This window comes from Lemur catta, chromosome 3 (assembly GCF_020740605.2).
Source record: "Lemur catta isolate mLemCat1 chromosome 3, mLemCat1.pri, whole genome shotgun sequence".
Taxonomy (NCBI): Eukaryota; Metazoa; Chordata; class Mammalia; order Primates; family Lemuridae; genus Lemur; species Lemur catta.
In genome coordinates, this window is record NC_059130.1 from 2,640,992 (window position 1) to 2,654,730 (window position 13,739).

A 13,739-nucleotide genomic window follows, 5' to 3' on the forward strand; every position below is an offset into this window, starting at 1 on the left:
ACTCTAAGCACCACTTGCCCCCCAGTTTGTCTAGTGCAGTGGTCCTCAACTGCGTGACCTTGGGCTGCCTACCTGTAACGACCTTGAGGACAGAGATCACCTGCCTTCAATATTCTCTATTGACACAGCACATGGGGTGGTGCCTTACACAGATAAACGTTTATGATCGCAGTCTACGTAAATCCCAGCCCATCACACATTCCTACTGTGCTACCCTGAACTGAGGGAGGCCACGGGAAGTTATTTAACTTCTGCGTACCTCAGTTCTGCATCTGTAAATGACAATCATTACAGTACTTATATCGAGATATTGTGAGAATAAAATGAGTATCGATTATAATAAGAATCTCTTTTAATAAACTTTTTATTATGGAATAATTTTAGACTTACAGAACAGTTACAAAGATAGCACAGAGTCCCCATATACCCCTCAGCCAGTTTCCCTAATGTTATCTCACATTACAGAGGTATGTTTATCAAAGCTAAGAAACTTATATTAGAATACTATGAACTAAACTCCAGACTGTATTTGGATTTCACTAGTTTTCCCCCAGTGCCCTTTTTTCTGTTCAATTCAGGATACCATATTTGCATTTAAGATTTTTTTATAAAAAAATAATATATCTAACATTTATTGGGCACTTCTATAAGCCAGGCATTTTTGTAAGTGTTTATATACATACAACTCACTGAACCATCACAACCACCCTATGAGATGGGCACTATTATTGTTATTATTCCTATTAGATCATGAAATTCAGGCTTAAGAAGTTAAGTAACTTGCTAAACATTACACAGCTAGAAGGTCAGAAGTCAAACCAGTTCTGCCTGTAGACTGTTTCCTCCAAACCACTGATCAATCCTATATCTCAGGAATTCAAATTACCAAGAAAGCCTTGGCAGAAGAAATCTGAATTGCAAGTTTTCACAATAGCTTCTCCCCTGAGTTTGTGCCTGGATCATCCAACAATAACTCATTTCACAAACGCGGACGGAGCACCCGCTCTGACCAGCCCTAGGAAGACCACAGCAGACGGGGCAGAGTCGCGATCCTCAGGGAGCTTTCGGTTCAGTCTGGTGCAGACACAGGTCAACGGCAATTTCAGGAGAGAGCAGCGAGTGGTGAGTGAAGGGCAGACACACAAAGTAGGGTGTCTTGGAACCGGGTTCCCAGGGGAGGAGACATCTAAGCTGGGGGTGCGCTGAGATTCACCAGACAGAGTGGTAAAGAGGAGGTGACTGACAAAAGACATTCTAAGCAACAAGAACTACGATGTAGAAAGGCCTGGAGGTGGGGCAGAGCCTGCCTGTCATCACAGATATAATATAGGGTCTAAGGGAAGGAAGAGCAGAGAAATGCTAGAAGCAAGGCCAGACCCTGAAGGGCCTTATACACACCTCGTGTTGGTCAGGGTTAGGATAGGCTGTGCTGCATTAACAGAAAAACCCCAGAGTTTCATTGGCTGGTAACCACAAAGACTCATTTGTCTCTCATATAGAGTCTGAGGTGGGCAGGGCCGCCCTCCTCCACCCTGTAGCTCCAGCACCTAGAGCACGACCTCAGAGATCCACTCCAGAAGAGAAAAGACAGGCAGTAGGGACATAGCTCATAACTGCCTGGACGTGACGCATGTCACTTGCATTCACGTTTCACGTGGCCCAATCTCACTGCAAGGAAATGCACTCTGTGAGCCAGGAAGACAAAATGCTATGGGAAACAACGCGTTGTCTCTACCCCACCAGGATAATAGACTCGAATTTTCTCCTGAGTCTTAAGAGTTTTAAGCATGAGAATCACATGATCAAATTGATCTGTGTTTCAGAAAGCTCGCTCTGGCTGTAAGGCGAAGAGGAGGCAGGAGGAGGCGTGACAGGAAACGCAGAGAGGAGCAGTGTCACGGTATCCCAGGGGGAGAGGAGTGGACAGACCAAGGGCAGAGGCTGCGGGAACAGAGACCTGTGTGAATTTAAGAGGTCGTGTCAGTGGTAGAGCTGGCAGAATTCCATGAGTAACTGGATATGGGAGGTGGGGGAAGAATGAATGGAGGGAGGAGTAGGAAAAAGAAGAAGGAGTTAAGAAATATGCCCAAATTTCTGATTTGAGAATCACCACGCAGCATCCTGGATGCAAAAACTGGCCAAGCAACAGCATGTGGGAAGTGGGAAGGGGCAGGCGTGGAGGGCGAAGGGGGAGGAGGGAGGGCCAAACCCTCATTCTCTCGCTGAAAAATCAAATAGTAGCAATACCAGCATATTTTCAGAGCTCTCAAAAGCATCAGCGAAAAGAGTTTCAAGTGTTTGCCTCTGAAGAGGGGAAAACGTGGGAACCCAGGATAACAAATGTACAACTGAGACTCTTCAAATAAACTATGTGCACACACACTTGATGAAAGTGAAGGTGTTATGAAAAGAAAAGACTGGCTGGTCCACAGTGTGCTGCCTTCCTCCAAGACGTGTCTGCGCCCACCTTATACAGGGGACGTGCAGCGGAATCACAGAGGGCGGGGCCAGTGGGCGGGACGGTCACCCCACCTGCCGTGTCTCTCCATTGGCACCAGGCCCCCAGCTTGATTCCCAGAAAAACAGGGAAGGTTTTCTAGGGGAGACCGTGCTTGATCTAGGTCTTGAAAAAAAATCATGAAATTTTCCACAGGAAGGAGCATTTCAGATGGACAGTAAAGGCTAGAACAGGGAGGTATGACAAAGAGAGACGTGCTGGGGGAATGGCAGCTCTGTTTGGCAGCCCGAAGACAAATGGCGGTGACTAGAGCCGCGGTCCCCAACCTTTTTGGCACCAGGGACTGTTTTCGTGGAAGACAATTTTTCCACGGACCTGGGCAGGGGTAGGGGTGGAGGATGGTTTATGGATGACTCAAGCACATTATGTTTATTGTGCACTTTATTTCTATTGTTATCACATTATAATATGTAATGAAATAATTATACAGAAGATCAGTCAGGGAGCTGGTGACACTGTTTGGTGCAGTATTGCTCCAGATAAGGCCCGTGAGCCACCTGCATCAAGACCCTAAGGATCTCTCAGTCCTTCCAATCCTCAGGAGGGGGTGGGGCAGTAATCTGCATTTTAATAAGTTGTCTAGGTGAACTTCAGACACACTAAAACTGGTTAAACAAGAGGATAAAGTCCTGAAATAAGGTAGTGACAGTGTGAATAAGAGCAAGAAATGGTCACTAGACCTAGATAGAACCTCATGGACTCTTGGGTCCAGAGCTGGCCTTGGCCTACAGGTCAAGTGGCCCCTCTGTCTGCAAAGAAATGCAGGGAGTGACTTACCAGCAAAGTCCTACAGCCCCTGCCCACCTCTTCCTGTCATTCCTGCCTCCGTGCAAGGCTTCCCACTTCACAGGATACGGTGGGAAAGTGCTGATTTCAAGTGTCAGCTTTTCCATTATGTGTGACTTCGTTGCTTGAGTCTCAACCTCCCCAACTATAAAATGAGCTGGTTGGACTAGATTGCCTCAAAAGCCACCTCTAAATCTACCCTTCTGAAAACAACTATGAATAATATCCAGAACATACAAGGAGCTCCTGCAAGTCAAAAAGAAAAATGCAGAACTCCAATAGAAAAATTGGTTAAGAGTATGAACAGGCAATTTATAGAAGAAAAACAAACAAACGAAAAAAGCTAGCAAGCATATGAAGAGGACTCACACTCATTAGTAATACCAGAGAAATGCAAATGAAGACAATAGATGTCACTGTACACCTATTAGATGGGCAAAAATTTGAAATCCGGATAACGTCACGCTGAGTCAGGGATGCTGGGCTGCAGGAACCCTCGTGGACTGCCACAGGAAACCCAAACGGGCACAGCTAGCCTCGAGAGTAATGTCTGGTGCGTCTACCCTGCCACCCAGCAAGTCCACCGGCTCCTGGGTGTTCCCACAGAAATGGTCACACAAGTCCACAGATGAGGACGGCCCCTGCAGTATTACTTGTGGTGCCAGGGAGTTGGATGAGTGGCTAGGGAACATTTATGGATTGCTGTACAACAGTTAGAAACAACTGACTAGATGTACATACAGCAACATGCATGAACACAACGCTGAGTCGGAAAAGGGAGAAATACAATGAGAACCCCTTATTACATCCAAAGCCCTGAAACGGCTCCCTCCTTCCCTCCCAACAAAAGCCAGTCTTCACTGCAAGGCCCTCTATGCTGTGCCTCCGCCCCTGCCCCTGCCACCCCCTTTGCCTCTCCTATGGCATCTCCTTCACTGTCCCACTGCTCACCTGCCCCAGCCCCACCGGCCTCCCTGCTGCTGCCAACTGCACCGGCCTGCTGCTGCCACAGAGCCCTGCACGGCTGTCCCCTCTGCCTAGGATCACAACCCCTACACACATACATGCTCCATCCCCCTCACCTTGCTCAATTTTTAACTTAGATGATAATCAAATGTAATAAATAAACTAAACCCTGTCTACAAGGTGGTAAGTACTGTCTTCCCACCCCCACCTTCACCACTGGAATGCAAGCTCCCAGGACAGGCGTGTTTGCCTGTTTTGTTCACTGATGTCTCCCAAGACTTAGAGCAGAGACTACCAGAAAAGAGGCTGTATTTTAAATACACTTTTAAAGCCATTATAGGACTGTGTATGTAGGAAATGGTGAGAGGGAATTAGGAGTAAAGGGGATTGAATAAAGTGAGAGAAGAGCCTGGTGTGGAACAATGACGACAATGCGCCATTAATTGCGGAGTGTGTGTGGGTAGTTCAGCCTTCTGCACTTGGGGTTCGCAAAGGGGACGACGGGGAAGCACCGTCTGGTCCCCCCTCCCTGCACCCGTCTGGTGGGGTTTCTCTCTTTGCCTGAAGAAGCAGGCAGAGCCCTGGCTGCAGGAAGGACCCTCCGCTCGTCGTCGCAGCAGCCGTCTCTGAGACTTCCAGGTCGCGATGGGGCTGAGGTGGCTCACAGCAGCCCTTCGGTGCCCACCCGCCCACCTCCCCACATTTCCGCAGACACAGAGCCCACCGGAAGAAGACAGGACTGGGCTCCACACAGAACACTAGCTGGTATTTTTAGAGTGATTTCCAACTCACACAGCTGTTCCACAACTTTGAAGGATAATACTGTCCCCATTGTGTGGATAAGAAAACTAAGGCTTAAAAAGATTAGCGGCTGCCCTATTTCACGCGCAAGTACCTGGCAGAGCTGAGACAGATGTTCAGCAATGCAGGCCTTCCTGACGCCAAGTTTCACGTTTTCTCTACCAACCTATTCTCCCTCACAGTACAGAGAAGACTTCCATGTTGGGGAAATGAACAAAATTCATTTTTCCAAATTTGGTTTTACACGATCCTCTTCTCAGCTCTTTCCTGTTTCCCACTAACTGCTCTCCATCTCTAGGGTTCAAATTCAAAACCTGTGGATTTGACACAGTCTATCTAAAAGCTAATGTTAGAAATTAAGGCCAAACACATCATCTACTACTATTAAGACTTTAAAAGGATTATCCGTTCTTTGCCAGGAGCCAGATGGCAGAGACCGTACACTGGCAATCAGCTCTGGCAACAACAGTTCGGAGACAACCGAAGAGCACAGAGGAACCTCTGAGAATGTGGGGACATCTCCAGGCAATGCCAAGCGTTTGACAAGAGTCAGACAATGACACGGTGCGGACTCGTTGGTTTCTTAAGCAGGCCAATTATTTAGGCCAAGAGACAAACACTTAAGAACGATACACTCAGGTGTATAACTTAGGGTCTACTTGCATGGCACTCCCTGGACTCATTTAAGTGACTCTTGGCTCATTCCCAATCGGCAAATAGATTAGAACTGGTGCATTCCTTCGATCTGATCTCCCTCAAAGGTTGTTCGTAAGTTCTTCTTTACCGCCAAGCTGGGCATGACGCAGCACACACAGGAGACACCCCCGAGAGCTCCCCGAATCGCAGTCTCACAGGAACCCGGATCGCAACCGCTTTACGCTGAAGCACTGAAACCTTGCAAGTCTCTTGCTAAGAAAGCCTCTCAGGGATTACCAGTCTCCAGCGAAAATCTCCTTAGGCTGATCTAGTCTTAACCCTCACCCCACCCAACAGACGACAAGTAAAAAGGAATTCGCTATAAAGATAAATATTATTGACGTCGTGAGGCATTTCCTCACGAGCTGCACGAGGCTTGAACCCATTATCACCTGTTATTCTTATTTTCCCTCAAGTTAAAATGGCGGTAAAACTCAGCTTGTAGTTCTCAAATTTAGAGATTCTGTATATAAAAGACTTAATGTAATCCCTGGCACCAAGTAAGTCCTCAAAAAAATGGTGGCTTTGGGGAGAGAATGAGCCAGGTTAGTACCCCACACACGAGAACCCATCCTTCAGAAGACTCGTGTTTTGTTCTTGCTTGACACCTGCCAGCTGCAAATCCTTAAGTGAATCGTTTCATCTCTCTAGGATTCAACTTCTTTGTTAGTAAAAATAAAGGTTGTGAACAAGAGCTCTGATATCCTTCTTACCTCTAAATTTATATGCTTGTTTGTGTTTATGGGGTTTAGCCCAAAAGAGCTCTTTAAGCAGAGAATTTTGGTTTCTCTAAGCCCTAACTGGGCTTTGGCACAATTTTATTTAAGATCAGAAGAATGGGCTGTGGCATAATTTTATTTAAGATCAAAAGAATTTTTTTTTTTTTTGCAGCCTCCTACACAAGCAAAATTTTTTTTAAGGGGCAGGGTCTCACTCTGTCACTCAGGCTGGAGTGCAGTAGTACAATCATAGCTCACTGTACCCTTGCATTCCTGGGCTCAAGCAATTCTTCTGCCTCAGCGTCTTGAGTAGCTGGGACTCGGGACACACACCACCATGCCTGGCTATTTTTTTTTATTTTTTTGTAGAGATGGGATCTCACTATGGTGCTCAGGCTGGTCTTGAACTCCTGGCCTCAAGCGATCCCCCTGCCTTGGCTTCCCAAAGTGCTGGGATTATAGGCATGAGCCACCATGCCTGGCCTAAAATAATTTTTCAAAATTATTTAGAGAATGAGATGGAACCCTACCCTAAGATCTCGCAACACAGGCAGAGAGTCACATAAGCAAATAATAACAGTATAAAATGCATGCTGCACACATAAACTCTTTTTAGACCACAAAAGAGAAAACAACTCTCTCAGCCTGGAGAGGCTGAGGAGTGCATCAACAAGAAGACACCTAAGCTGAGATTTCACGAATGGAGGGCAGGGTAAGAACATTCCAAACAGAGGGGAGCGTGTGCGAAATCCTCAGGGTAGGTGGGATCATGGAACATTCAAGGATGTGAAAGGAGAGACACTGTAGCTACAATACAGGCAACAAGAGTCGGGCAAGATAAAATGGGAGAGACAGAAAAAAGCCAAATCAGTATGGCCCTGTGGCCATGAAAAGGATTTTGGTCTTTATCCTAAAAGCTACTGAAAGCCGTTGAAGAATTTAAAGGCAAAAGGAGATATGACCAAGTTTGAGTTTTTTTCAAAAAAAAAAAAATTACTATGACTATAGCTGTAGTGCAAAGAATAGATTAGAAAAGAAAAAGAAAATACGTAGGGAGACAGTTGAAGGATATTGCAAGGGTCCAGGTGAAAGAGGGTCGTGGCTTGGTGGTGGCAGTAGGGATGCGGAGAAGTGGCCAGAGAGACCCACAGGAGGTAAAGGCAAGAGACCCTGCAGGTGGGTTGGACAGGAGAGTGAGGGAGAGGAAGGTACCAAGGATGAATTCTAGGTGTTCGACATGTACGACTGGCTGATGGTCTAGTCCTTGAGGGTACACTTAGAGTGACCACAGCTGGGTTTCCCTGCACTGAGATTTATGCAGACACGATGGTGCAGGCGTCAGGCAGACAGCTGGCTGTGTGGGTCTGGGGCTCTGAGGCACCTGAGCTGAGCATGTTGAAATAAGAGTCTTCAGAGAGTAGTTAACTAAAGCCATGGTTCTGTATGAGATCCCCGTAGAAAAGAGCGTAGAAGAAGAAGAGAAAGGGGTCCGTGAAAGCCTTAGGAATGCCAACGTTTAAACGAGGGAAGGACGAATCACACGTAGCTGAGAATAAGAGGTTAGAAGAAAAACAGGACATCTTTTCTCAGACATTGACAAATTATCTTTCATCAGCTCTGCTTGAAATAAGAAAAACTGAAAAAGCCGACCAATTGCCACAGCCAAAGGGAAAGATAAAAATGAAAAGGCTCAATAGTCCACGTTTACAATGATTAATCCTTGGATTACCAGGAATTGCCTCTATTATAATTCTTACTTGTTAGGGTAAATTGCATTATTTATTTACAAAGCTCCTACCATGTTTCCCTTTAGGCAAAGTGTACCTCCCCACCAATGGACTTGTGCTTGGCCATATGACAATGGACATGAGCAAATGTGACATATGTCATGGCCAAAGCAAAAACTTCAAATACACTTACATGGGTTGGCTTCAGCTCTCTTAGGTTTCTGCCTTCCACCATGAGAACAACATCCTCCTTCAACCCAGGTCCTGGAATGCAGAGATACAAAGAACAGAACCCAGCTCAGCAAAGCCCAGCAAAGCCACAGTCGATTCAGCCCTCATGAGACATGAGCAAAAAATAAATATATGTAATTTTTTAACTGCAGAGCTTTGGGGGCTGTTTCTTACCATGGCAAAGGCTGACCAATACACTTGTCCACAGTGAGATTTCTTTAAAACTAGATCTAGTTATTTCAAACTCCAGTAGAAAGGAGAAAAGAGTACTATTTGTCTAGATCATCTTATATACCTGGCACTAATAAGTGATTTATAGACATTTTCTCATTTTAATCCTCATGACAATTATTTGCAGCATTTACATGAGCAAACTGAGAGGCTCAGACAGGTTAAATACATTTCCCAGGATGACAAAGCAAGCAAATAATGGAAACGGAACAAAAATTCATCTGATTCCAAAGCCCATGCATTCTCTGTATTGCCATATTAAGGAATTTCCTGGAAGTCAAACCTAGGTCTCCCACATGGAAGCAAGAAAAGGCTGATGAACCACCAACTTAGGCCCAGTGCTGGAGTGTGGTAACACACATTGGTGGTTGTGCCGCTGTTGAGCAGGCCCAGGGCAACTAGCAGGAGGATATTTGCAGCTCTGGATCTGAAATCGCACATTGCCACAGCTCCACCTTCCTCTCACAGACTATCACAGCTGAGAAAATGAAAGCCTTGTAGCTTGAAATTTGGTACTCAAGTCAGATCACACTAAAAGTTGGAGACAAAGGTTGCATTGTATCTCAATCTCTATAACCAGGTGACTTTTTGTAACTGCTCACGATGATCACCACCCCTCACGAACCAGCTTGGTTTGCTCACCTAGTCCTTGGTAATGGGAGTCATAACTGCCTTCCTGAATCTTGAGGCTAAATCAAACCTTTAACACAATAAGAAACAAAGATGAGCAAGATACTGCAACCTCATGAGAGAGCCTGAAGAAAAGAAAAAAGATAAGCAATACATACTAATCACGTATCAGTGTCCATTGCCCGTTGAGGAGTCAGTTATGTGCCTTGCTTAGAATGTATTGCTGCCTGCAGGTTCCCTTATGAGACCTTGTGGGGTCATGGTGTGGTGAGGACTAGCAGAAAAGCATAAACTTTGAACTTAGACAAGTCTGGGTTCAAATCCTTCTCTGCCTCTTACCAGCTCTGTGGCCCCAGGAACTTGACTCTTTCTCTGAACACCAGTTTTCTTCGTGTAAACTGTGGATGATGACAGGTAACTCAATGAGTTGTTCAGAGATCAGATGAGACGGAATATGCACTTCTCTACTGTGCATCACTAGCCCCCACTCTGAGCTGCAAAGAGACTCCGTGGCAGGATGAGGGTCCCGAGAGCTGCAACTCCCCCCGTGGCCCCGTCCCCTTTATTGGCACGCACAGCGCTGTATAATCACCATCACAGGTGCCAACGAGCTCAGGCACCAAATAGTGAACACCTGCATACGGACATTCTTCTAAGTCCCTTCCACACGTTACCTCCAATCCTCACAACCTTGAAGCAAAATAATTTGCATTACACTCATTTCAGCGAGAGGTTGCGTGGCTTGCCGCAGCTCAGAGCTGGTCCTTCCCCACTTGGCACACTGCCTCCTGCTCTCTCTCCACTGCTTTCAGTGAGACCTCTGAGAAAAAGAAACGTCTCCCTGGCAGGATCACACAAACCCTCAAGAAGGTATTGAGTGTAAGACTTGTACACCAAAACCCACAAATCATTGCTAAAATTAAATAAGACCTAAACTAATAGAGAAACATTTCATATTCATGGATTGGAAAGCTCAATATTGTTGAGGTGTCAGTAGTTCCCCCACAGTGATCTATAGGTTCAACAACACAAAAAAATTCCAGCAGCCTTTTTTGCAGAAATTGAAAAGCTAATTCTAATATTTACGTGGAAATGCAAAGGACCCAGAGCAACCAAAACAATTTGGGGAAAAAAAAAATTTCCTAATTGTAAAACTTAACATAAAGCTCCTGTAACCAAGACAGCATATTGACCACAAAGATAAACATATTAATCATTGGAACAAAATTGAGAGTCCGGAAATAACTCCTTATATTTATAGTCAATTGATTTTCAACAAAGGCACCAAGGAAATTAAAAGGGGAAAGTATAATCTTTTCAAAAAATGGTATTGGAACCATTGAGTATCCACATGCAAAAAGATGAGTATAGATCCCTGCTCACACCATACAGAAAAATTAACTCCAAATTAATCATATATCTAAAGGTAAGAGCTAAAACAATAAAAGTTTTAGAAGAAAATCTATAATCTTCTAAAATCTAGGAAAAAAATCCTTTTTATCTTAGGTAGGCAAATATTTCTTAGCTATAACACTAAAAGCATGATTCAAAAAGGAAAAAAATTGATAAATGGGCTTTCTCAAGATAAACACTTTTGAGTTTCAAAAGGCACCATTAAGAAAGTGAAAAAATGAGCCACAGAGAAAGTATGTACAAATCATATATCAATTAATAATACGGTACTTATCTAGAATATGTAAAGAATTCTTACAACTAAATAATAAGACAAACAAACCAATTTGAAAATGGGAAAAAGATTTGAAGAGACATTTAGCCAAAGAAGACATATGAATGACCAATAAGCACATGAAAATATGCTCACATTATTCATCATTAGGGAAATATAAATTAAAACCGTGATAGTTTCCTTGGCTGTGCAGAAGCTTTTTAATTTGATTAGGTCCCATTTATTTATTTTCGTTGTTGCTGAGACCCCAAAGGCAATCATAGCAACAACAAAAATAAATAAATGGGACCTGATCAAATTAAAAAGCTTCTGCACAGCCAAGGAAACTATCACAAGAGCAAACAGACAACCTACAGAATGGGAGAAAATATTCGCATGCTACACATCTGATAAAGGGCTGATAACTAGAGCCTATATAGAACTCAGGAAAATCAGCAAGAAAAAATCAAACAACCCTATCAAAAAGTGGGCAAAGGACATGAACAGAAACTTTTCAAAAGAAGACAGACTAATGGCCAAGAAACATACGAAAAAAAATGCTCAACATCTCTAATCATCAGAGAAATGCAAATCAAAACCACAATGAAATATCACTTATCTCCAGTGAGAATGGCCTTTATAAAAAATGTCCCAAAACAATAAACGTTGGCATGGATGCAGAGAGATAGGAACACTCATATGCTGTTGGTGGGACTGCAAACTAGTACAACCTCTGTGGAAAGTAATATGGAGACACCTCAAAGAGCTACAAGTAGAGCTACCATTTAATCTAGCAATCCCATTACTGGGCATCTACCCAAAGGAAAGAAAGACGTTCTATAAAAAAGACATCTGCACTACAATGTTTATAGCAGCACAATTCACAATTGCAAAGATGTGGGAACAACCCAAGTGCCCATCAATACATGAATGGATTAATAAAATGTGGTATACGTATACCATGGAGTTCTACCCAACCACAAAAAACAATGGTGATCTAGCACCTCTTGTATTATCCTGGATAGAGCTGGAGCCCATTCTACTAAGTGAAGTATCACAAGAATAGAAAAACAAGCACCATATGTACTCAACATCAAATTGGTATTAATTGATCAACACCTAAGTGCACATATAGTAGCAACATTCATCAGGTGTCGGGCAGATGGGAGGCGGAGGAGGGGATGGGTATATTCACACCTAATGGGTGCGGTGCACACTGTCTGGGGGATGGACCTGCTTGAAGCTCTGACTCAGGTGGGGCAAAGGCAATATACATAACCTAAACATTTGTACCCCCGTAATATGCTGAAATTTAAAAAAATTAAAAAATGAAAAAGAAATCTGTTACTCTGACAATCCTTTAGACTTCATTCTTGAAAATTCACCCATTCTTTTAATAAAATATGAACATTATTTTTGTTTAAAAAAAATGAGATACTACTTCATACCCACCAGAATCAAAAAGACAGACAATAACAAGAGCTGATGAGGATGTGGAGAAACTGGAAACCTTCATGCATTATTGGGGGGAATATAAAATGGAATAGCCACTTTGGAAAACAATTTGGCAGTTTCTTAAAAAGTTAAACATAAACTTACTGCACGACCCAAAGAGTCTACCCCTAGCTACTTACCCAAGAGAAATGATAACATATGTCTCCACAAAAACTTCTATACAATGTTTATGGCAGCATTATTCATAACAGCCAAAAAGTAGAAACAATCCAAATGCCTATTAACTGATAAATGAGTAAATATAAAGAGGCATATCCACACAATGAACAATTCAGAAAAAAAAGGGAGACAATATACTCATATATGCTACAACATGGATGAACCTCAGAAATATTAAAGGAGCCAGACATGAAAGACTATATATTGTGTGACTCCGTTTATTTTTTTTTTTTTGAGACAGAGTCTCACTTTGTTGCCCAGGCTAGAGTGAGTGCCGTGGCGTCAGCCTAGCTCACAGCAACCTCAAACTCCTGGGCTTAAGCGATCCTACTGCCTCAGCCTCCCGAGTAGCTGGGACTACAGGCATGAGCCACCATGCCTGGCTAATTTTTTCTATATATATTTTAGTTGGCCAGATAATTTCTTTCTATTTTTAGTAGAGACGGGGTCTCACTCTTGCTCAGGCTGGTCTCGAACTCCTGACCTCGAGCGATCCACCCGCCTCGGCCTCCCAGAGTGGTAGGATTACAGGCATGAGCCACCACGCCTGGCCGTGACTCCGTTTATATGAAATATCCAAAAAAGGCAAAACTAGAGAAAGAGAATGCAGACTCTTGGTTGCCTGGATCTGGAACTGGGAGCAGGAACTTACTGCAAATAGGTACAAGGGATCTTTTGGGGGTGATGGAAATATTCTAAAACTAGATTGTGGTAATGGCTGCACAACTCTGTAAATTTACTAAAACTCATTGAATTGTATACTTAAAACAGACGAAGTTTACAGTGTGCCAATTATACCTCAATAAATTTATCTTTTATTAATAAAAGGTCTTAATTGACTCATCTGCAAAATATCACAAACCAGGAGGAGTAGCCTGAGTAGCCTTGCTCCTTTCTGATCTCTGGGAAGGACACCTGAATCCCTCTAGCTCCGCGCTAAGAACTATTTTCCTGAGCAGCCTGCAGCAGCTGTGCCAGACTCCTGTGCCCAGTGACTTAGCGGCCCTAACTCAGGCCTCTGGCAGCAAAGCTCACCTTGCAGAAATACTGTAAGAGTTATAAATACTTTAGGTCCTTGGGGAGCTCTGTCAGTT

General features: G+C 43.7%; 1 long non-coding RNA gene across 1 annotated transcript in view; it reads right to left on the minus strand.

Moving 5' to 3' along the window:
* Positions 1–10,790, minus strand: part of LOC123634925 — a 39,290-nt gene extending 28,500 nt beyond the window's left edge. Inside the window, exons 1-2 of the long non-coding RNA XR_006734012.1 lie at positions 9,318–10,790; positions 8,407–8,477 (exon numbers count right to left, since the gene is read on the minus strand). This is a non-coding gene — a long non-coding RNA (uncharacterized LOC123634925). The remainder of the gene's footprint in view (positions 1–8,406; positions 8,478–9,317) is intronic.
* Between the last annotated feature and the right edge of the window lie 2,949 nt (positions 10,791–13,739).